General features: G+C 39.3%; 1 protein-coding gene and 1 long non-coding RNA gene across 2 annotated transcripts in view; one reads left to right on the top strand and one right to left on the bottom strand.

Annotated features, from left to right (window-relative positions):
• The window catches only part of LOC141544840 (uncharacterized), an 81,047-nt gene extending 74,534 nt beyond the window's left edge, over positions 1-6,513 (top strand). Inside the window, exon 3 of the long non-coding RNA XR_012482820.1 lies at positions 6,359-6,513. This is a non-coding gene — a long non-coding RNA (uncharacterized LOC141544840). The remainder of the gene's footprint in view (positions 1-6,358) is intronic.
• CHST11 (carbohydrate sulfotransferase 11) overlaps positions 1-25,096 on the bottom strand; it is a 322,041-nt gene that overhangs the window by 42,599 nt on the left and 254,346 nt on the right.

Genomic DNA, 25,096 nt, shown 5'->3' with positions numbered 1-25,096 from the left:
GCCTCTGGCTGTGCTTAATGAAGAGAAAAATCATCAACATGCTAAGCATTAACTGGTCCTCTCCCTGGATCCGTAATGAAGCTGGGCACACTGCCAGACATCAAACATTTATGGACTGCCCGTGTTCCTTGAATACAGGGTCACCTATAAGGGAGGCAGGAAAGAACAATGGGGAGAACCTGGACACTGACACTGGGATGATCTTGGAAAAAGTCCCTTGATTTCCCTGGGTTTCCTTGGCTGTAAAATGAGGTACTTGGACTAAAAGGCATCTAAGCTTTTGATAATAATAAATCAAAAAGAAAATAAATAAAAATAAGACTAAATAAAAGAAAACAGCACTTATTGGCATAGACTTTAAGGTTACTAATAGCTTAAGAAGTAGGGGTAGTTATCCTCATTTGACAGATGAAGAAACTGAGGCAGACAGATCAATGGCCTTGCCCAGCTGCCTGGGGCAGGATTTTGAACTCGGGCCTTCCTGATTCTGGGTTCAGGATCTATCCAAGTGGAGATCATAAAAGGCGAGCTGAACTCAAGATGTCACAGAGACTCGAGGAAGGAGTGCATTCTAAGTACGGGGGAGAGGAGCTCCACCTGGGCAGTTTCACTCCAGAACCAGCACCAGAACCACACCTGCTGGTTTCCCTCAGAGGACTCTGATTACAACCTGGCCAAAGGTTGGCCCAGGATCGCCTCCTCGAGCACAGTGGGCAGGCTGTTTTACAAGGAAGGATTTATCTTCCCCTCCTGGCAGGAAATCCCAAGCAAAGCTAGCTGGGGGGTTCCCTGTTAGTGCCACGACCTCAAAAGGCAAAGAATAACCCAGTGGGGTGGTCCATTTCCTCATTTGGGAGGAGAGGTGCGAAGGGGGCACTGGTTGGTTCACAAAGAACAATAAGAGATTGTCCCACAGGACAACCCTTCAGTACCCACTGGGGTAAAAGGAGAGCCCTCTGCCCCCCTGAACAGGAGCCCAGACAAGGCCCGCTCAGTGGCTGCTGCTCTAGCATCTGAGGCTCCAACTGGCATCGCCCCATAAATTGAGAGAAACTACCCTCATTCATTCAGCAGAGAGAAAGGAGCTATTTGTGCAGGGGGTGGACTTTTATAGGGTGATAATGTTGGTTTCAGAGCCTGCATCTGAAGCCCCATGGGGAGGCTGAAGTTTGCCTGAGTCAGAAATGTTCTGATAACGACTCCCTTTTGTCTCCCAAACTTGGGTCTCCTGAGCTTAGCCTCCCTTCCGTGGAGCCCTGGGAGACGCCTTCGAAATCTACCATCAGGGGCATATTCTCTGAGTTTTAGCCTTGGAGCCTTCACCAAAGATTCCCGGATTCCTTAAGAAAGTGGAGGATGGTTAATGGACCAGAATTAATTTTTTTTTCAATTAAAGCTTCTTATTTACAAAACATATGCATGGGTAATTTTTCAACATCGACTCTTGGAAAGTGAAGTCCAATTTGAATCCTGCCTTATTATCAGGGGAAAGTAAATTTCCCTTTTATCTTGAATTTTCCTTATCTCTAAAATGGGCATATACACATTTGATCTCTTAAGGCTGGCCTTAAGAGTCAGAAAGTACTAGGATTCAAATCCTGCCTTTGACAAATACTGGTAAATTGGTTTCCTTCTGGTGCTCAGTTTTGTCATCTGCAAAATGGGGCTAACCCTCTGTCATAGCAGCCAATGTGGAAGATGGATTCCAAGTGGAATTCCGAAGTTAAGTAGATCTGGGTAAAAATTCTGGCCCTGATAGATACTAGAGGTATGATCTTGGGCAAATAACTTAAGATTTCAGTGCCCCCTAGACAGCATTTACCATGACAATGTTGGCAAGTTGAACCCTCATTTGAAGAGTTCCCAAGCATGGACCAAACTTTCCCCTTTCTCACAAACCTGTATTATATACATAACGCAAAAGCATCCCTGAAATGTTTATTTTATTATTGCTATTTCTTGTTAAGCCCTCCTCCACAGCCCATTGCCAAAAGAGAAAAGAATTAGATCCTTATGTTAAAGGAGAATATAATCTGGTGGGTTTTTAGGCAAACTTAAAAAAGAAAAAAACAACCTCATATAAAGCCTTGAACATGTTTTTCTTACTGGAGACAGAACCACAGAATGCTAAAGCTGGGGCGGGGGGGGGGGGGACAGCTAATCAAGGAACATCTAGTCTACCTCCTCAGTTTACAAATCAGGAAACTGAGGCTCAGATGACTTGCTAGTCATATAGCTAGTAAGTGTCTGAGGCTGGTTTTGAGTTCAGAAAAATGAGTTTTCCTGATTCCAAGCCTAGTGTTCTATCCAATGCACCACCTAGCTGCTATTTGTTTATTTCTTTATTCACTTATCTATTTATCTGTCTGCTTATATATGTATTTTTAGGTCAAATTATTCTTTAAAACTGATATTTGCTTTGGAAAGTTTCAAAATCCCCTATTTTCCCTCTGCCCACAATCTGAATGATATCTGAGGGTACAGAGTGAAGCAGTATGTTTGGAAATGAAAACCTAAATTCAACTTTCACTTCATTTGGGCAAAACATCTCCCTTCTCTGGGGCTTACAGAGACAGTGCAATCTGGTGATTAGATTCCCCGGACTTGTAATAAGAATGATCTGGGTTCAGACACTTTTCTGGTATGTGACTCCAAGCAAGCCACTCAAATTCCCTGTGCCTCAATTTCCCCATCCAGCTTTAGAGGGATGAGCCCAAGAATCTTTAGTTTTCTCTGCAGTCAAATGCGGGCATTTCAGTTAATCCCTCCCAGATTTAAATTTTTAAATCTTCCTTATTTTATTTCTGTAATGAAACCATCCTAGCAGCAAAGGGCTGAGAGACAAGAGACCAGCCCATCTTCCCCAGAACCTAGCAAAAGGTTCTGTATTCAAATCTGTGTCTGTAGACAAACGAATAAACAAATGAATTAATGAATGAGTGATTAAGATATAGGTATTCCTCTTCCCCATTATCTGAGATGCCTCATTCTCCAGCTCACTGAGGCAGAGAAATGACACCAAAGGACAGAATAGACTCCTCACTTGTTTTTCCTTTATGGATTCAGCCTCAAACGAGCTGGCAACATCCTCGGGTCTTTCCTATGATTAATTGGGAAATCTCATGTTAAGGACATGATAAAAATGAATCCAGTTGTTTACTCTGAGAGGAAGGAAAAGAGGAAATATTTTGAAGGCTGTTTTCCAACCAAGCCAGATGGCATTTTGCCAGGCGCTGCGGGATGAATGAGGCAAAAGATAGATCAATGTTCATAACTCTGAGGAGAGTGGGTTTTTCCTTTTTTTTTTTTTTTTTTTTTTTTTTTTTTTTTTAAGAATTTGTTTATTTATTAGTATTTAGCCAGGATGGATCACAAATTAACATGGTGTGTCAATAGAGCAAGAGGCTGTGAGTATTTCAGACACAAATATACAACCCTCCCCATTGGACAAAACAGTATCACCATCAATAAAAACACAAGACTGACTCTGAATGCAACCTGCTTTGGCCCTTTGCCAGCTGAATTCCTACTCATCCTTGAAAACCCAATTCAAATGCTACCTCCTCCAGAAAAACTGCTTTGACTTCTCCTGCTGATAAAAATGCTGCTTTTTGGACCTCACAAGCATTTTGTTTTTGTAATCCATGCAGTATTGTTTCATCACCCATTTATTATTGTTTATCCATCTAGGTGGTGTGGTGGATAGAGTACTGGGCTTGGAAGCAGAAAAACTCCCTTTTGTGAGTTCAATTCTGGCTTGAAACACCTACTACCTGTAATCCTGGGCAAGTCACTGAATTCTATTTATCTCAGTTTCCTTATCTACAAAAATGAGCTGGAGAAGAAAATGACAAATCACTCCAATATCTTTGTCAAGAAAACCCCAAATGGGGTCATGATGAGTTGGAACACAATTCAATAACAACAAAAACAAGAACAATTCATCTATCAAGCACTGGTGTGTGTGTGTGTGTGTGTGTGTGTGTGTGTGTGTGTGTGTGTGTGTGTGTGTGTGAACAAGCACATATCAAGTATTTAGTATGTTTGGGATATTGTAATAAATACTGAGGATATAAAAAAGGGGAAAAAATATGGGTCCTTCCCTTAAAAAGTCTATATTCTGATGTGGACTGGTTATGTGTGAGAACCAGGGATAACCAATAAATAAATGTGTGTTCTATTGGTATCTCTGAAATGACAAGTATTTTTTTCTTTCATAAAAATTGGTTGCTTTTGTTTTTACACCACAAGGATAATGAAGTAGGCAATAAGCTAGCTTCAGAGACAGCAAGGCCTGAGTTTAGACCCTGCCTCTGACAAATACTGGCTGTTTGATTCTGGAAAAATGGTTTCTTAGTTACCCATGTACCGTACATTGGCAAGAAGGTGCTAATCTGTATCCGTGGTGAGAGTTCCCTCATCTAAGTTTTTTTTAATATCACTGAAATCACTTGTTTCCTCCCTATTCCTATAGTTCCCAATGTATTTCTCCCTTCTTACTTTTCCAGAGATGCCTTAAAATAAAGAATAAAAAACGAGAAAAAAGATAATTCAACAAAACTAACCAAACCATCAACCAAATGTAATATTATAGGCAGTGCTCTATCTTTGCAGAGGGAGTTTGGGATTTAGTTTCTTATCTCTTCTTTGGGGCCAAGTTTCAAACACCATTTATTGAATACCTCCTATGTGCTAGGCACTGTGAATACAAGATAAAAATTAAGATAATCCCTGTCCTTGAGGAGTTTATATCAAACCTATGAGGAAACAACATGGGCTCCGGAAAAAAAATCCATATAAAACGAGGGAGGTAGCGGAGATACAGTAGGGAAACTTTAATGTTGCAGTTACAGGAAACTTTAGCCATGTGGCCTTAGACAAGTCACTTAACCTCATCTCATTGTGTCTGCGTTTCTTCTTCTGCCTGGATGCGGGATCATGAACCAGGGTTATCTTCCCAAGTGATTTAGAGTCAGTTCTGTGGTCATGATCATTATGTCCCTCCTGTAAACTCTCCCTACTTCCAAACTTCCCCATTTCTGTTGAAAGTATCACCATCCTTTCAATCTCCCTATACCTCCTGGTACCCTCCCTCCCTAGCTTTACCCACCTTATGTTTATTTGGATTTGTTAAATTTATGTTTAAGCTGTATGTACTTCTATATTTACTTGTCTCTTCCATTAGAATATGAATTTCTTGAGTAGGGATTGTTTTATTCTTTGTACTTTATCTCTAGGAATTAGCACAGTACCTGGTATCTTAGTAGGTGCTTAAGAAATGCTCTTTGCTTGGATTGATCATGGGATTTTGAACTAGGAAGAACCCTTAGAGGCCATATAAGTCAATGTCCTCATTTTACAGATGAAGAAACTGAGTCCCAGAGGGAAAAAAAAAAAGCTTTCCTCAAGATAGTAGCAGAAAGCTACTAGTAGCAAAAAGGAAGCAACAAAGTAGCAGAGCCAGGTGCTCTCTCTAAAAATCCTTAAATCTTTCTACTTTACTTGGTTGCTTCAGTATAACTAGTACAACCACTTAATTTGTGGATAAGGAAACCGAGACCATGCCCCTAAAAAAAAGCAGAGGTAGGATTCAAAGCCTAAGTGTGTTTTAGTGAGAGCCATTAAAAGAGAGAACCTCAAGGTCCTAGCTGGGATATAAGAGCAGGGAACATCACCGGGAAAGCATGGGAACCAGTCAGTGACTTGGTCAAGATCATAGAATAGGAAGAGAGAGTCAGGAAGAGACTGTCTGGCCCCTAATCCCAAACTCTTTGCTCTGCACTATGTTCCCTAAATCCCATTCTCCTCATCTCCTCATCATAGAATGAGATTAGACTGGATGGTTTCTGGAGTCTCTTGTAGCTTTAGATCTATGATCTTGTGACCCTATCATTTATTTCCTGGACCTATATTTTCTTCGCTGTAAAATGAGGAGATAGACCATGGAATCATAGCCTGGAAACTATTAGCCTCTGAACTTCTCTTTAATTTGCATCAGTAGGCTTTGTCCTAATCGCTGCTAATTCATTTAGGCCACAGTCTCTTACCACTGAAATTTGCCTGGTCTGGGAGTGAAGAAACCCTCAGAGGCAGCTTGAAAGCAAGAAATGGAAGCATTACAGTCCCTCTACGGAGCCTTCTAGCTCTGACAGTCTGTGATTCCATGATACAGTGCCCAAAGGAAGCATGAAGGGCTGCTTCGAAACTCTCTGCTGGGGGCCAGGACTAGAAAGGGACAGGAGGCTGGAGCAGATGGTTGGCAAATCCAGGAAACATTCTGAGGAGATTTTGTTCCTTTTTTTGATTTTTTTCTTCTTTTGATCTTAATTTTCTTTTTCTTTTTTGGCTGACATGTCAGTTAAGGTTTGACGAGACCCATTCTGAGAAAAAGCCTGTCCTTGACCAACAGCTGAGCCCAATGACTGCCTCCTTTTCCACCTGGGTCTGCACTGAAGTTACAGAAAGCAGAAGTACAAGGCTTGATATTCTGGAGAAAACTTACTAATACTCAGAGCCATCCCAAAGTGTAATGATGCCTTGTGCCCTCAAAAGAGTTGATTCCCTCTCTTTAAAGGTCTTTGAGCAGAAGATGGATGACCATTTGTTAAAGACTGAGTAGATGGAATTTCTGTTTAGGAATGGACAAGATGGTCTCTTAGAGCCCTTCCACCTCGAAATCACTGATTTATGAAACTCTTTGGCTATAAATGAGGATGTTGGGCTAATGGGCCTGAACTATCACAATTCCCTTTTCCTGGGTGGTGCTCCAATGGAGACCTTTCTTTTCCTTTCCCCAATCCAGAATGTTACAAGGATTATGTCTTATTCATGTTCCTTTTGGTTGTTGGATTTCAGATAGAAAAAGGCCCTGGATGTCACCATCTTACTATTGTTATTTTATCATTAACAATCTAAGTAGGCTATTCAAGTGAATAAAATGACTGCTTTTTTGTAATTGAATAAAAGCATTGGAAATGTCCACTCATCTTCTGCAGGCTGCCTGGAAGTAGCTTTCAAACAACTTCAGTGGCAGAGAATGATGGAGATAACATCCTGCTACTCTATGTGTGTGTGTATATATGTATAAATGTATATGTATGTATAGATTGTATATAGATGTATAGATTGAAACATAGATAGATGTATAGATTTATACATAGATGTATAGATTTAAATATAGATATAGAGAGAGAGACCTAGATATAAAGAACATAAATCTCCTATTATGATATTTCTTATTTGGTGGAGTTCAGAAAGAAATGATCCTGGGATGAGTTACAATCTTAATTTTCTTTTTGTTGACTATTCTGAATACTATTGGAATGGTTGTTGTTATTAATAGTAGTAGTAGTTTGTACCTCCCTTCTTCCCCCAGTGAAATGTACCTGTTTTAATCTTTTTTATCTACTCTTGTTCATCTTCTTGGGAAAAGAAGGTGAACCTAATCGCTTGACCTAATCCCATCAAATAATTCATACCGATATTTTAAAAGAGAACCAAGAATCAGGTTATCTCAAGTGAATTTAAAATATTAACAGTGACTTTTACTCTGAAAAAAAAGAAATAATAAATGATAAATAGTCACATAATATCATGCAACGTTAGGCCTTCTTAATCGGGGGTCCATAAACTAGTTTTTAAAAAATATTTGAATAGTTATATTTCAATAGGATTCATTTCCTTTGTAATTTTACATATTTTACCTCATACATTTAAAAACATGCTTCTTAGTGGTCATTAAAACCATTTGGTAATGGCTAAGAAATAGACTAGTGGATCAGTGGAATAGGTTAGGTTCACCAGGCACAATCATCGATGACTATAGAAATCCAGTGTTTGATAAACCCAAAGACCCAGCTTCTGGGATAATAACTCACTATTTGGCAAAAATTGCTGAGAAAACTGGAAAATAATATGACAGAAAGTAGGCACTGATCATGGGTTCATGATTTAGTCATAAAGGATAATATTGTAAGCAAATTGGGAGAATAGAGATAGTCACCTATCAGATCTGTGAAGAAAGAAGAAATTTATGGCCAAAGAAGAACTGGAGAAGATTAGAAAGGCAAAATGGAAAATTTTGATTATATTAAATTAAAAAGGTTTTGTACAAACAAAACCAATGTAGCCAAGATGAGAAGGAAAACAGAAAACTGGAAAAAATTTTACATCCAAGATTTCTGCTATAGGCTTCATTTCTAAAATATATAGAGAATTAACTCAAATTTATAAGAATACAAGCCATTCTCCAATTGATAAATGATCAAAGATATGAACAAGTTTTATATGAAGAAATTAAAGCCATTTCTAGTCATATGAAAATATGCTCTAAATCATTATTGGTTAGAGAAATGTAAATTAAGGCAAGTCTGAGGTACTACTTCCCACCTCTCAAATTAGCTGAGATGACAGGAAAAGATAATGACATATGTTGGAGGGGATGTGGGAAAATTGGGACATTAATGTATCATTGGTGGAACTGTGAACTGATTCAACCATTCTGGAGAGCAATTTGGAACTATGCTCAAAGAGTTATCAAACTGTGCATACAAGCAGTTTGATCAAGCAGTGATCCTAAGATCCCTAAGAGATCATCAAAAAGGGAAAAGTACCCATGGGTACAAAAATATTTGTGGCAGCCCTTTTTGTAGTGGTGAGAAACTAGAAACTGAGCGGATGCCCATCAATTGGAGAATGGTTGAACAAGTTACGGTATATGCTATGGAATATTATTGTTCTGTAAGAAATGATCAACAGGATGATTTCAGAAAAGCCTAGGGAGATTTATAGGAACTGATGCTAAGTGAAGTGAACAGAACCAAGAGAACATTGTACACAGCAACAATAAGATTATGTGAGGATCAATTCTGATGGACGTGGCTCTTTTCAACAATGAAGTAATTCAGGGAAGTTCCAATAGATGTGTGATGGAAAGAGCCATCTACATCCAGAGATGACTGTGGGAACTGAATGTGGATCACAACATAGTATTTTCATCTTTTTTGTTGTTGTTTGCATGCTTGTTTTTTTTTTCTTTCTCATTTTTTTCCTTTTTTATCTGATTTTTCTTATGCATGATAATTGTGGAGATATGTTTAGAAGAAGTACACATATATTAGAATACTTGCTGACTGAGGGGGCAGAAGGGAGGGAGAAAAATTTGGAACACAAGGTTTTGCAAAGGTGAATGTTGAAAAATATCTTTGCATGTATTTTGAAAAACTAAAAGCTATTGTTATTATGAAAAAACAAAACAAAACAAATAAAACCATGCTTCTGAGAAGGGTCCAAGAGGTCCATTACATAAAGAAGGTAAAGAATCCCTGGCCTAAATGATAGCCTGTTGTCCTTTCTGGCTCCAAAACGGAGTGGTTTTTTGCATCTACTTTCTACAGCTTGGTCACACTGATGTCAAATTCAACAAGTATTTAAGATACTCTCAGCCAGACACTGATGAATCAATCCCTGCCCTCAAGGACCTTACATTCTAGTTGGGGAGACAACATGGAAATAGATAGGGACATAAAAACTTGTCTTGTTTCTAAAGTGGACTTATGATTTTTTCAGTGGAAGCACTTCCCAGTGAGAAAATTTCCCCAAACAAATGAAGATGAATACCCATGATGTGATATTTTTTTTTAGTTATCTAGAGGCTACATTGCTCAGGGTCAATATAAAGCGACAGGGGTGGGACAAGGGCACTAATTATTGGGGGGCTTGAAAAACATTTATTAAGAGAACATATGGACCAGCACCTAGCTGAGGATACACATACAAGGAAGCAATCCTTTTCAAGGAGGTCACATTCCAATATGTGGGAGACAAATTTAGAAGATGGTACCTGAGCTGAATGGACCAAGTAGAAGTAAGGAAAGAAGTGTTCCAGGCAAAGGGTATAGTCCATGCAAAGACAAGGAGAGAAGAAATAGAATGTCACATACAGGGAACAGCTAGTCCCAAATTTCAGGACTCTGTCCCATGCACAGTGGTCTTGAGACAGCTCATGACTCTGTATCTAAGGCCCTCTCCCTCCCCAGTCAGAATCTGCCCCTTGCGATCTTCGGATTGAAACTGGCACAGCCTCATTCTTTTCCAGCAGCATTTAAAATTAACATTTGGAGTTATTAATTTTGCTATTAAGAAAAACAAATTCCCTCAAGAAACAGGCAATCTTATTAGGAAGCTCCTGCTAAGAGACATTGGCAGTTGGTCAATGAACATCATATGAAAAAGGGCAGATGGCTGACTGATGGTACAGAGGCTCCGAGAGCTGGGGGCTCCCTCCCTTAGAACTTGGAAATTTGATGGGCATTCCTCTCACAAGGTGGCTCTCATAATTGGAAACATTACTTAAAGTTCTATCTTACAAAAGGCCATATAAACTGGAGAAACAGAAAGAGGGCCCTTTCTTCAACTCAACATACATTGGCCAGTGCCCCTACCCCAAGGGGTCTCTTCCCAAGGTAACAGGCAACTAACTTGTAGAATAATAAGTATACAAATAGGCTTTAAACAGGACTAAATGCAAAAGAAGAGCAAGAAGTCATGCTTTTTGAAGCTTGTGATCTCATCAGTATAGAATTGGTCATCCAGGAAAGGTATCATGGGGGTGATTACAAGTGGAAATAATTTGAGTACGGAGTAAGGAAGTCTTACTTTCCTGCCTCTGTCCCTCACTAGATAGATATGTGGTCCTTCTCTTGGCCTCTTTGGACCTCAGTTTCCTCATGTGTAAAATGAAAGACAGACAGGGAGAGAAGGAAGGAAGGAAGGAAGGAAGGAAGGAAGGAAGGAAGGAAGGAAGGAAGGAAGGAAGGAAGGAAGGAAGGAAGGAAGGAAGGAAGGAAGGAAAATGAAAGGAAAGGAGGGTAGGAAGGAGGGAGGGAGGGAGGGAGGGAGAGAGGGAAGGTTGTCCTAAGCATCAAATGAGGTAATAGACATAACTGAATTTTGCAAATTTGCTGTATACCATGAAGAAGTTGGATTAGATGACTTCTATACACCCTCCTGGCTTTAAATTATTATTGGGATAATCAAGGGAAAATAATTTTACTTCTCTGGGACTCAGCTTCCTTTTCTTAAAATGAATGGGTTAAACCAGATGGCCTCTAAAATCCCTTTTAGCACAAAATTCATGATACTATGAAATGCATTCATCTTTATGAGCAATCAATCAGTGAGCAATGTATAGTTAACATCAGATAAGTCTCAGGTTCAAAGAGAAGTCATTTGTTCAAGGTCACATACTTAGCAGATGTCAAAGATGGGATCTGAATTCAGGTTTACCTGGCACCCAATCCATCACTCAGTCTACCATCATATCCTGTTGCCTATAAATAATAAAGGTTGAATAATTTACCCCCAGTTCTCATCCTCTACAGCTCACTCTCCACTCTCTATCCAAAAAAATAAAAATAAAAATAAAACCCCACTTCCACAGAAATTGAATTAACGAGTTCTGGATTTTCTCACGGTTTTTTCTCTCTCAGAGAACAAAAAGGCACCAATTTTCTTGGGGACAGCAGCTGTTCCAAATTATGCTTTATTTTAAACAGATAATGGATTAACAAGGTTTTATTGCTCTCTGAAGGGAACGGTGAGACCTGGGGCACAGCTGTAAGTCTTGGACACTTCTGGGCCAAGTCCAGCGGAAAGATGTAGAGAAGGAATCTGGAAATAAAGGAATAGGGGAGGGCCAGGCCAGAAGAAAGAGGCTTTTTGCCTTTATTAATGCCAGGCACTACTGCAGTAGGCACTGGGAGAGCTTGGCACTAATCTCTGAGGTACCAATTGCTTGAATTTCAGGATGATTGGACCAAGAAAGGAAAGCATCTCACCTCTGCCTCACAAAGCTAGGCCATGAATCCTGGATTCAAATCCTGCCTCTGGTTATCTATGTGACCTTGAAGCATCTCTTCAGTTTCTAAACCTATCAAATGGAAGAGTTGGACTGCATTTCCTGAGGTCCCTTTAAGCTATAAATGTAGGATAATTTGGTTCTAAGTTCTCTGGGTCCCCATTTCCTCATCTGTAAGTAAGCGATTTGGAGTTTCCAGCATTAAGCCCATCAACCCATGATCCCCAAGAAGGAAAATGAAAACAACAATAACAATAATAATAAATAGCTAACATAAGATCAGAACAGTGCTTTATACAGAATACCTCATTTGAGAAGGAAAGGGAGGAAATATTCTGATTTTTATTAAAAGCTCTTATGGCTTCCAAGGCTAGAAAATCAGTGGTTCTGAGTGAAGAATCCTGGATAAGACCCCGGAGCAAAGAAACTGGAAAAGGATTGGGTCACATTCCTCCAAAACAGACGCTAGGTAATGGGTAATTTTTGTTGTTGCTGCTGTTACACAACGGCAACAAATGCAGTGTTTATTAGCAACTTGGATGGTTCTCTGGAAGGGGTCAACACAAGACCTTAAATTTCATGTATGACAGCGTATCATCCTGAGCAGAGAATGCTGCCGGATTCTCCCCAAACCTGAAATATTCATGTACCACCTAAGGTACCAGCTTTTAGAGAAGAAGTGAACAACTCAGGGTTTTTCTGCAAAAGTTGAATGAGATTTGAGGGGACTCCAGGGACTGACTCCAGTAGAGTCAGAAGCATCCTACTGTGTGTCCATAGAGAAGGAACTTCCTCAGAATGAATCTCAGTTTCCTCATTTTCAAAAAGAGGAAGCCAGGAATATTTGGGTGAGAGAAGCCTTAGGGGAGACATAACAGTTATATTCAGGCTTTTGAAGGGATATCGTGTGTGGGAGAGGGAATAGGTCTATTTTATATGGCCCCAAAGGAAAGAGTAAAGAAGAAAGGCTGAGTGTTAGTTATCAAGAGGTAGATCAGATTCAATTTAAGGAAATGCTTCCTAGTAATTAGTGCTAATCCAAAATGGAATGAGCTGTCCAAAGAGGTAGTGAGCATCCCCTCAATAGAGGTCTTTAAAAAGAGACCAGTTGTTGAGATGTTCTAGCAATCATGTATATATGGCAAAGATTCCAAGAAATCACCTTTTTCTCCTCTCTCTCTACCCCAATAAGAATGTAAAGATTGAGGAAGGAGCGTGGAGTCACAACATTACTTCTCTGCTCAAGAATTGTCAATGACTCCCTATTGAGTCTAGAAGAAACTATAAACTATTGTGTTTGATATTTTAAAAATCTTCCAGAACATGGCTCTGGGTTACCTCCACTGGCTTTCTCTCAGGATTTAAACTGCTCAGTATTCTATCTAGCTGGCTTACCTGTGCTCCCCAGAACACAGGAGTTTTAACTCCTATCTCTTCCACATCCTAAAATCCTTCTTTTCTTCCAAGACTCAGCTCAAGTGCCACCTCCTCTGAGAAGTCTTCCCTGATCTCCTCAGTTTGGGGGTTTTCTTCCTCCTCACATTATTTTATAGTTACTTATCTATTTACTTTTTATATTCCTCTACTAAAATGTAAACTCCTTAAGGACAGAAAGTATTTATTGCTCTTTGTCTTTGGTTCCCCAGTACCTGAGGTGGAGTATGGTTTACCAAATAGAGCAATACACTGGATTCTAGTCTGTAAACTAATTAGCTGTATAACCTTGAATGAATCACTTCACCCCCGCTTCTGATGCTCAAACAACTTGCCAGAATTTTTCGAAATTACAGATGGCTTTTGACCTACAGAGATCCTTTTTTTAGCTTTTTATTTTCAAAATATATGCATAGATAGTTTTCAACATTCATTCCTGCAAAGCCTTGTGTTCCAAATTATTTCTCCCAACCTTCCCTCACCCCTTCCCTTAGACAGCAAGTAATCCAATATATGTTAAACATGTGTGATTCTTTTATATATATTTCCACATTTATCATAGAGTGAACAAGAAAAATCCTATCAAAAAGCAAGCAAAAAACAACAAAGAAGTGAAAATACTGTGTTGTGATCCACATTCAGTTCCCACAGTCTCTCTCTGAGTGTAGATGGCTCTATCATAAGATCATTGGAACTGGCCTGAATCACCTCATTGTTGAAGAGAGTCTCATCCATCAGAATTGATCGTGTAATCTTGTTGTTGCTGTGTATAATGATTTCCTGGTTCTGCTCATTTCACTCAGCATCAGTTCCTGTAAGTCTCTCCAGGCCTTGCTGAAATCATGCTGCTGATCATTTCTTACAGAACAATAATATTCCATGACATTCATATATCACAACTTATTCAGCCATTCTCCAATTGATGGGCATCCATTTAGTTTCCAGTTTCTGGCCACTACAAAAAGGGCTGCCACAAACATTTTGGCACATACAGGTCCCTTTCCCTCCTTTAAAATCTCTTTGGGATGTAATCCCAGTAGTAACTGCTGGATTAAAGGGTATGCACAGTTTGATAACTCTTTGGGCATAGTTCCATATTGCTCTTCAGAATGGTTGGATCAGTTCACAAATTCACCAACAATGTATTAGTGTCCAGTTTTCTCATTTCCCCATATCCCCTTCTAACACTTACCACTCTTTTTTCCTGTCATCTTAGCCAATCCTACAGAGATCTTCCAAGAGTCCTAACTGCCTTGTTTATAGTAGGTGCTCAATAAATGCTTGTTGGAAGCTGTGGTATAAGATTGTAATGGAATATTATTGTGTTGTAAGAAATAACAAGCAGGATGATTTCAGAAAAACCTGAAAAGATTTACATGAACTGATGCAAAGTGAAGTTAACAGAACATTATATATGGTAACAACAATATTTTTCAATGAAGAATTATTCTCAACAAAACATTGATCTAAGATAATTCCAAAGGACTAATGGTAAAGAATACTATCTGCCTCTAGGGAAAGAACTGATATTCTTTGAATGCAGACTGAAACTTGCGATTTTTTGCTCTTTCATTTTTTCTTTTATTGGATTCTTCTTGTACAAAATGACTAATATGGAAATGTGTTATATCATGGCACATGTTATAACCTATATCTGATTGCTTACTGTCTAGGGGATAAAGGGAAGGAAGAGAGGGAGGAAAAGAATTTGGAAGTCAAAATTTTAAATAATTTAAAAAATAAAATATTAAAATAACAAATACATAAATAAATAAATGCTTATTGGATTGAAATAATATGGATAACATTATTTGCTTTGTTGACCCCTGAGGACCAGTTAGGATAGCCACTCAAAGTCAACTGCTAAGTTAAAGCTATTAAAGACAGTCAAGCATCAAATGTTTCTGAAACAACAAAGAATTTGGGGCTTCACAGTTGAGAATGAGTTTCATAGGCATGGGATCTGAACTGCATCCAGGGCTTCTGGATTTTATTACTGACTCTTGAGCTGACCCACTGTCTGCTCTTGGGAAAATGTCTCAACTGCGCTGGCTGAGGCTGACACATGGTTAAGATGGATAGTGAAGAGAGGAGAGATTTAATGATCCTAAATTGTTCTTGACTCTTTGGAAGAAAACTCACACAAAAGAGCAGGAAAGAACTTGGCTGGGATTTGGAGAGGTCATTGATTCCAGCCCCCTGTTTTTGGGCAGAACAAGAGTGAAATCACCAATGACCTCCTTTCCCCCATTCTACTCCAAAGTTGTTTATTCTTTTCATAAAGATCCTTTGGGACATAGAATAAAGAACAAAATCTTGTTCTTATGATACCTACTATTTTCATGATCTTAAGCTAGGCTTGGGACCTCAGTTTCTTCATCTATAAAATAAAGGGGTTGGTCTACATGATCTCCCAGTCCTAAAGATAGACAACTAGATGGCTTAATGAATAGTGCACTAAACCTGGCCAGAAAGACCTGAATTCAAATTTGCCTTCAGACACCAGCTGCATCTGGTCAGTTCACTCTGTTTTCCTCAGTTTCTTCATCAGCAAAATAAGCTGTAGAAAGAAATGACAAATCACTCTGGTATTTCTCCCAAGAAAACCCTGAATGGGGTCACGAGGAGTCAGGACTAAAACAATTGAATGACGACAACAAACAATCTTCAATCACTTCATTTCCCTCGGCCTTTATTTCCTCAACTATATAATAAGGAGACTGAACTATCGTTACTGAGGATACTTTTCACTTTAGACCCGTGATATTATATAACAGTCCCTTCAAGGATCAATGCAAATGCCCCTTCCAAACATCTAGGTATCTTAGGTTTTTACCCATCTATCCATTCACCTATCCAATGATTTTGTCTCCATTTTCTAAAATGAGACCAATGATAGTCCCAATATCTACTCCATAATGACATTTAAAAGATCCAATGACATTGTAGAATTCTAGCTCTAAAGCTGGAAAGAGCCTTAAAAGTTATTCAATCCAACCCCCTCATTTTACTAAGGAGGGCCAATGAAGTGACCTTGCCCTAAGTCACACAAGTATAAAGTCTCTTTGAGGGAAGGAACTGTGCCATTTTCATCTGTAAATCCCCAGGTCTCTAATTCTGAGTATTTAATCAAATCTATGATTTCAGCAAAGTGTATATTCCCTCCAATGACATCCATTGTAACTCATCCATGTCTGCTCAGTCTGAGTGATTTTTATCCACGTCTGCCCATAAATTCAACCTCAGAAGCCTTCCTTGGGTTATCTTGGCAAGTCATGGATACTCATGGAACACAGACAATAAGTCACTGATTATCCCTTGCTCTTAACTAGCACCTGGTAAGCAATTAACAAATATTTGTCAAACTGAGTTGGATATTCATTGTATCTCCTATCCAGTTACAACATTTAGTGTCCGTGTGTGTGATCGGTATTTTGGTCCACAGAAGTCCATTATTTGAAGATTTAATTTAAGAGGAAGAAACCATTTCTGTCCTGGGATTTCCAGGACTTGGTCAGGTCTTACTGGCAGTAGGATGAAAAGGATCAAGAGAATCACGGTATTTATAGACCAGGACAGCTCCCGGAAAGATGGGCACCATGGCTTCCAGCAATTTAGAAAAGAAAGCACCCTTGTGGGTAATGCTATTCCTGGCTCTGAGAGAAACCAAGACAGATTTATGGTAAGACGGTGAAAGATCCAGAAATTATGGAGGAGAAAACCTTCAATCAAGGCTGTGTGTGTGTCATTTCCTCGTTTCCCTGCTCAAAAAATATCAGGCAATGCTCAATGGGCAGCATGGTGTCATGGATGGAGAGAGTCAGGAAGACCCAAGCATGGGAGCCATGAGCATGGGCAGGCGCTTGACCTATCCAGTTTTTCATGTGTAAAATGAAGGAATTGATCTTGATGCACTCTCATGCAAAAGTCTAAGATCCTAGTCTCCCAGTTTCATTTCTTGATCAGGGTAGATAATAGAGGATTGACTTTCATAATTTTCACAATTAAAGATCTTTAGGGTTGGAAGAGACCTTAAACACTCTCTAATCTGAGTTCTTAATCTTTTTAAGATATCATGGACTCCTTTGGAGGTCTGGAGTTTGAAATGTAGAAAATATATAGGATTATATAGGAGTTTGAAATATAGAAAATATATAGAATTATAAAAGAAGTCAGTGATATTGAAATAGTTATCCTTTCTTTTAAAAATGAGTTCATGGACCATAGATTTAAGAACCCATCCTCTAGACTAGTTTAAGTCACTAAAAACACTACCCAATAAGTAAACAGAAGGGGAGTGAACTGCAGAGTCCAGGATTCCCAGCTCTCAAGCCAGTGCTAAATGTCTTTCTCATGCAGTCCCAGGATCTCAGAAATTCCCTTTAGAATATCCCTGGTCGCCCCTTGTAGCCTCCCCAGGAGCTCACTTGAATCCAGCCCATTTCACTTTGGATACTCTTAATTATTACAAAGTATTTCCTTCTCTTTAGCCAACCCTTCATTCTGCTCTCTAGCAGAAAAAAATCTATTCTCTGTTCTGGGACTTCAGATATTTGGAGAGATCATAGATCTGGATCATGCAATCATGGAGCTGGAAGGGGATCTCAGAGGCAAGCTGGTTCAAAAATGAACCAAATGACAGATTTTAGGACTAAAGCATTACAGGTACAGAGCTTGAAAAGAATTTAAAGCCCACTGGGTCAAACCTCCTTCTCCCATTTAGCAGATGAGGAAACAGAGATTAAATGATTTGATTATGGTCATACAACCAGGAAGAGTCTGAGGTGGGATTTGAATCCAGGTCCAAGTTCTACAAGTTCAGGACCCTATCCACTACACTAAAAGTGTCAAATAAAGAAGCTGGGCCACAAAACCTAAGGATCAGAGCCAGATTAAAATGTAATTGGAAATTATTTCACAAAATAAAATAAAAATCACATACACCATAGATAATATTAATTTGTAGTTTTCTAAGTCAATCTGAAGCTATTCATTTCTATTTAAGTTTGATGCCACTGGATGTCTCCTTGATGCTTCTCTGTACTAAATTTCTCCCACTGTATCACTTTTCCTAATTCTATCTCCTCTACCAATCTTTTCATTTCCAGGCTAACCATCCCAGGTTCTCTCAACTTATCCTCATGTGATTTCGCACTCAGGATTTATAAAAAGAATAGAAGCCACACTTTTATTATTCTCATCATTATTTTTCTTAAGAAAATGTATCCTGTCACAACATAGTATTTTCACTTTTTTATTGTTGTTGTTTCCTTCCTTTTTGTTTTCTTTCTTACATTTTTCTTTTTTGATCTGATTTTTCTTGTGCACCATGATAAATGTGGAAATATGTATAGAAGAACTGCACATATTTAACATATGTTGGATTACTTGCTGTTCAGGGAGAAAGGGAGGGAGAAAAATTTGAAACACAAGGTTTTGCAAAGTGGATGTCAAACTATATATGAATATGTTTTGAAAATTAAAAGCTTAAAAATGTATCCTTGAATGTAAATCAACACATATTATATTTACTTTTTTACTTTTTCTTCTGTTTTTTCTTCTCTCATATTCTGATTTTCTCTTTTGCTCTGATGTTTCTTTCTTTTTTTCAGTTTTTTTTTCCTCTAGTTTCTGATTTTCCCTTTTGCTCTGATTTTTCTCTTTCAGCATGATTCATGAAACAATGTGTATTTTAAAAAATTAATGTACATATATAACCAGAAAAAAGGGGGAAAAAGAAAATATATCTTTTTGGTTTGGGGTGGAGAATATGGCAATGTTCTAGTCTGGCTTTGGTTCAGCAGTTTTCAGAAATATTTGAGTTCTGTTCTGTTTTGAATCAGCTCACTGAGCATGCTCTCCAAAGTACTCCAGGGTTATGTCAAGGGTCAAGAGAAAAGAAAAACTGGGATTTCATTCAGCAAACTCATGTGGTTGATTCGGAATTCAGATTCATGCTTCAGTGGAATATAGTTAAATTCAATTTGCTTAATGTTTTCCCCCTGCTTCTGTTGGGAGACTGGGTGGTTTCAGGAAAGGATCTGGGTCTCCAACATCCACAGTCTTTGTGAAGTTTGGACTTGGAAATCTGCAAAGTTACAGAGGTGGGGTACTAGGGGTGTGAAATGCTGCATATAATGTCAGACTTTTAAAAGATATGTCGAATGATTTTGCTCTACTGTTTTCTCTCCTTTTTAATTTTTTGACGTAAAAGATGGATGTCTGTGAGAAGGAAGAATAATGGATACAATGGGAAATTTGGGTGATGTTTGAATAGTTTGGTCTCTATGTTTTTCAACCAGTTACCCTCCATAAGTGGAATGCTTTTGATTATCTCAGCAGAATTTTTGGCTTCTCTCCTACCTTCTGTAGGACTCCTTGCCTGGTCCCCCTAATTTGAAGTGCTTTCCCTCTGAGGTGATCTACATGTACACATTACATGTAGAGACAGGCTATCTCTCGTTCCAGAATGTAAGCTCTCTGAGGGCAGGTACCATCTCATTTGTAGCCCTAGCAAATAGCACACAAATGAAACACAGTAGATACTTCATGGATGCTAACTGATCAGTTGATTGCTTGGATTTTTGCTGGTCTCTAGGTTTTAGGTCTTCCCTTACTTCCCACAATTTCCCTCACAATCACCAGATTATTTTTCTAGAAGTACAGCTAGTGTCTGAAGCAGAATTTGAAACCAGGATTTCCCAGTTTCAGACCTCGTACCTACCTATTGTACCATTACTGCTCTGTCCTTATCTCAACAAGAATACAAGGCAACTGGAACGTCTGATTGGTCTTCTAACATGGGACCCCATCCTATGAAAATGCAAATGGTTACTTCATATCCCTCAAGGGGATTCTGAAGCATCTCAGGTTACCAGAATGAATCCAGAACTCCTTGGATTGAGACAAAATAAATAGATTTCATGGGCCTTCTCTTCCTCCCCCAGCAACTATCCCAGCCAGGATGGGCAGCCTCCAGGCATGGATTTTTCATAGCATCCCCCTTCATATTTATTTTCCTAATAGCATGATTTACTGGGCTAGCTCCTTGGGCACGCCAGCCCCACTGTCCCTTGCTGATTACAAAAAATGACTTCATTGTAAAAAGACATATATAAGCTCCTTCTGAATGTGCCAAAAACTGAGACATGAAGAGAATGTTAAGAGTAAGAAATGAAGAAATGGAACTCAATCTCAACTTCGTGAAAATTGCTGACATTGCTTTAAAATGTTCTCCCTCTCTCTGTCTCTCTTTCTTTCTTTGCCTTCTTCCTGCTCTTTCTTTTCCTCCTTCCTTTCTTCTTTCCTTCCTCCATCCCTTCTTTCTTTCCTTTCTTCTTTCTTCCCTCCTATCCTCCCTTTGATATAATATGATTTTGAGGTCCCCTAATTTTAGGGGAGCTTCTGTTCTAACAATGTCAGTAAATCCTAAATCTTCTGGTTTTAGAGTCTGCCTCAGGGACTTTCCACCCTCCCAATCTAAACAACAATCTGTCTGATTCTGAATATTCCAGTCCTCAGTTCATTGTTGACTGATAATCTGGTCAGTGAGAACCAAATTCTGGAGACCACTCCTCTCCTACCACTGGCCCATAGAATTAGCATGTCAATGATAGAAAGCTCGATAAAGGGGTCTCCCCTCTCTTAGCACTTTGACAAATTCTCTTGGAATTTAGTCTGCTAGTAATGGCATTACAATTACAATAAACTGCCCCTTGACCACTAAATGGGTTTAAGCCTGCAAATTCTTTTGAGACACCTTGAGACAGCAGGCTATACTTTTGGGGTCTCCTTCTCAACTTGACACTTTTATTTGTTCCTTTCTCCCTTCCTCTCTCCATGCTTTCTTTCTTTTCTCCTTGCTTTCCTTCTTTCCCTATTTTCCTTCTGTCTCCCTCCTCTCTTTCCTTCCTTTCTCCCTCCTTTCTTCCTCTTTCCCTTTTTTCCTTCCTTTTTCCTGTCATCTTCTCTCTTTTCCTTCCTTCTTTTTCTCCTTTCCTCCCCTTCTCTCTCTCTCCTTTCCACCTCCCTCATTTGCTTCCTCCTTCCTACCCTCCTTTCCTTTCCTTTTCCTTCCTTCCTTTCCTTTTCCTTCCTTCCTCCTTCCCTTCCTTCCTTCCCTTTTCCTTCCTTCCTTCCTTCCTTTCTTTCCTTCCTTCCTTTTTCTTCCTTCCTTCCTTTCCTTTTCCTTCCTTTCTTCCTTTCCTTTTCCTTCCTTCCTTCCTTCCTTCCTTCCTTCCTTCCTTCCTTCCTTCCTTCCTTTCATTTTCCTTCCTTCCTTCCTTCTTTTCTTTCCCAGGAACAATCTATCATTCATTCATTCCTGGAAGGAACTTATATCTCAGAAATAAAAAAGAAATCCAACAAAATAACAACAAAACTCCCTTAGCTAGAAGGGGAAAGTCCCACCATGAGTGAGTCAGGGAGTAAGAAAACCTATTTATATTGCAAGTTCTAAAGTGAGATTTAAACTTTTATTTTGGGCCATGGGTTGCACAGAGGAAGACTAATTAGAATTAAACGGGTGATACTCATACAGTGATAAGACAGTTCTAGATCTGGAGCTGGGAGGCCCACTTAGTTTAACTAGAGAAAGGAGTTAGAAGAGTTAGGGTTAATCCTACCCCCTTCTAACAGATAAGGAAACACCCCCAGGAAAGGCAAGTGGTTTGTCCAAGATCATATCCTTTAGAAGCCATTTGACCCAACCCCTTAATTTTACAGATGAGGAAATTTGAGACTCAGAGAAGACACAGGAAGGATGTGGTGAATCTGAAGAGTATCAGAAAAGGATAACCAAGATGAAGAAGGGTTTTAAACCAAGACCTTTGAGGATCTGAGGAACCTTGAAGAAAGGAAAACTCGGGGGCACCATGAGAGCCAACATCAATATTGATGGATTATGGGGGAAAGAAGGATAAAATCAGAGCTTAACATAGTGCCTGGCACACAGTAGGAGTTTAATAAATGCTTTTTACCTACTGCTGCTTGGCTTCAGAAAGCAGAAGCTGGTTACTGGGAAGAACTTGCAGAAGAGCAGAGGGAAGACTTCCAGTTGACCAGAAATGCCCAAAGACATCAGGAGCTGCCTCAGGAAGGACTGGGCTCTGCTGTGCCAGTGGTCTTCAAGCCAAAGGTGGCTGTTGACCATTTTGCAAGGGATATTGAGGAGGGGACTCCTGTTACAAGATGGATACTGGAACTAGTGGGAAAAATCACTGAATTTTGAGACAGAGGATGTGGGTTCCATTAATTAATCCTGGACAAGTCTCATCCTCTCTTTTTCCTCATCTGAAAATGAAGGAGGTTGGGCTGAATGACCTCTAAGGTCCCTTTCAGCTCAGAATCCATAAGCCTGTGACCACCATCTTTCATTAAGAACCAGCAGAGCGCTTGACACCCAGACGGATCAAAACCAAGAGGCTTTTTATTCCCACATCAAAAGATGGAGGAGATGCTCTTTACAATCACTCTGGTAAAAGCTGGGGGGTCCTGGTGACCAGACGGGCACAGAGCTGAAACTTGACCATATTTTTTTTCATCAAAACTTCTACTCCCAGCTCAGCTCTGTGCTTGTGACCCAGAGGAACAGTAATGAGCTCAGCCTTTCCTTTCATCCCAGCAGTTCTGAGAGCTTCAAATAAATGTCCTTGTGACCTTCTATATCACTCCTGGCCTTGTATCCTCCCATGGCATAAAGGTAACTCAGGTTTTATGAACTGGCTGGACCAAGTGACCCTCTGGGTCCCTTCCAACACCAAACTTCTAGGCTTCTAAGGCAGGAGGGCCATAAACTTAATTCCTTAAAAAATATTTAATCATTCTTCTCTCCCACCCTCCGTTGTAATCATTCCTTGTAACAAAGAATAAAAATGAGCAAATATGTCAGTTCCGTGAAATGAATAAACATCTCCACTGAATTCAGTATTACATGCAATGGTACCCCAGTTCTGCAAAGGAGGCTGAGAGATATATTCTCATTTTTTTTTTTTGGAACAAACTTGAAAAGTTTATACAATGTTGTACAACCAAAATCTTCTACCTATACAAAACAGGGAGACATGTGGGTGGAATTTTACATTTCTGGATCCTGAATTCAAATCCAACCTCAGATAATTAGCAGCTGTGCAACGCTGAACAATTGTCTTAATTGTTTGCCTCAGTTTCCTCCTCTGTAAAAGAAGATACTAGGACCTTCTTTTCAGGATTATTACAAGGAGAAAATAATTTAACATTTGTAAAAAGATTTTGTATACCTTAAAGTAATATTTAAATGTTATCTATAAGTGCTATGATGATGTCATTTCTTTAGGGCTAATACTAAGCAAATTCATTGAATATTACACACCCATAGTCCTCTACTTCTGAAAAAAAAAAAAAAGAAATATGTTTTCCCATCTCCTCACTAGAGTCAAGCTTAGAATAGCACTTAATAAATGTTAAGAGACTATTATTATGCATAACTAGATGCCTAATAAATGTTTGATGAAGGAAATGAGGGAAAAAACACCTAAGGCCATACCAGTCCATAATTTCTTCCTACTTTACCAAAAAGGAAAGAAATTTTAGAAAATAGAAAGTAAGCACAAAAACCTTTTTCCACAAAGAGGGTATATAAAATGTGAAAGGAAAGGAGTTCTTAAACCCCCCAGGGACTGTTACCTCCAAAGAACCAATTTTTTCTGTTCGGTTCCACTTTATTAGGAAACCATTAACTAGACATTCCCGTTATTTATAGGTACTCTTATTGTTTTAATGAAAAGTTAATCGAGTTTGCTTGTTCTTCACTCTTTCTCAATCAAATGATTTCCTGAAGCTACATAGGAATAAATCTATTTAATCTTCAACCTAGATGTACATAATTCCTCCTCTCCTAGATAAAAAAAAAGTTGGCTTTGCTCAAAAGCAAGATGCAAACCCATGACAGAAGTTATTCTGAGTTTTCTCTGCTCCTTAATGCTGGATCTGCCCAAGTGTCCACCCAATTGTGCTTTAAATGATCTTTTTTATGGGTGATTACCAGGGTCAAAAATTTTGGCATTTGTGAAGAGTGTGTGTGTGTGTGTGTGTGTGTGTGTGTGTGTGTGTGTTGGGGGGAGGGAAGGAGACCAAGAGAAAGGAGGTGGAGTCAGGGAGAGGGGTCTGGAACACTCGCCTGGATGCTTTCGGGTCTCTTGGTGGCCCTTGCCCAATAGCAACAAAAGAGGGAGGCTGTCATACTTCCCTTGCCAGGCCCTGTCTGTGAGCTGAGGATCCAAAGATATACTTTTCTGCAGGGTTTTCACAGGATGTTGTCTTTTCTGGGTAGAACCCATTCTGGCCGGCTTTGGAAAAGCAAATGCTCCAAATAAAACCTTGATTATGCACATTAATCTTAGCAGGCTCATGGAAAGAGAGGACAGCAGGATTTATTAAATCCTTGAGAAGTGCAAAGTCTTGGGCTAAGGCTGGGGATGGGGATAAGGTAGGATCGGGCTGGATTTGTGACTTCATGGGTGAAGGGAATTCTAGATGAGGAAATGCTTTACAAATGCAGGTTGGGATACCTCTTTTTATTTTGGAGAGAGCTGCCTAGAGCACCAAGAGATTAAATAATTCACCCTGTATCATCCAACCAGCATGGGTCAGAGGCAGGATTTAAAGCAGGTCTTCCTGGTTTTAGGAAGGACAGCTCTCTACCCATTACTGTTACACTTCCTCTCAAAACAGGATTACAGTCAATCAACAAACATTTATCAGATATATACTGTGTAAGCACTATGTCAAAAAGAAAGAAAGAGAAAAAGAAATAAAACTTGGTCCTTG

This window comes from Sminthopsis crassicaudata, chromosome 5, assembly GCF_048593235.1.
Source record: "Sminthopsis crassicaudata isolate SCR6 chromosome 5, ASM4859323v1, whole genome shotgun sequence".
NCBI lineage: Eukaryota > Metazoa > Chordata > Mammalia > Dasyuromorphia > Dasyuridae > Sminthopsis > Sminthopsis crassicaudata.
This window is presented reverse-complemented; position numbering and strand designations above follow the sequence as displayed.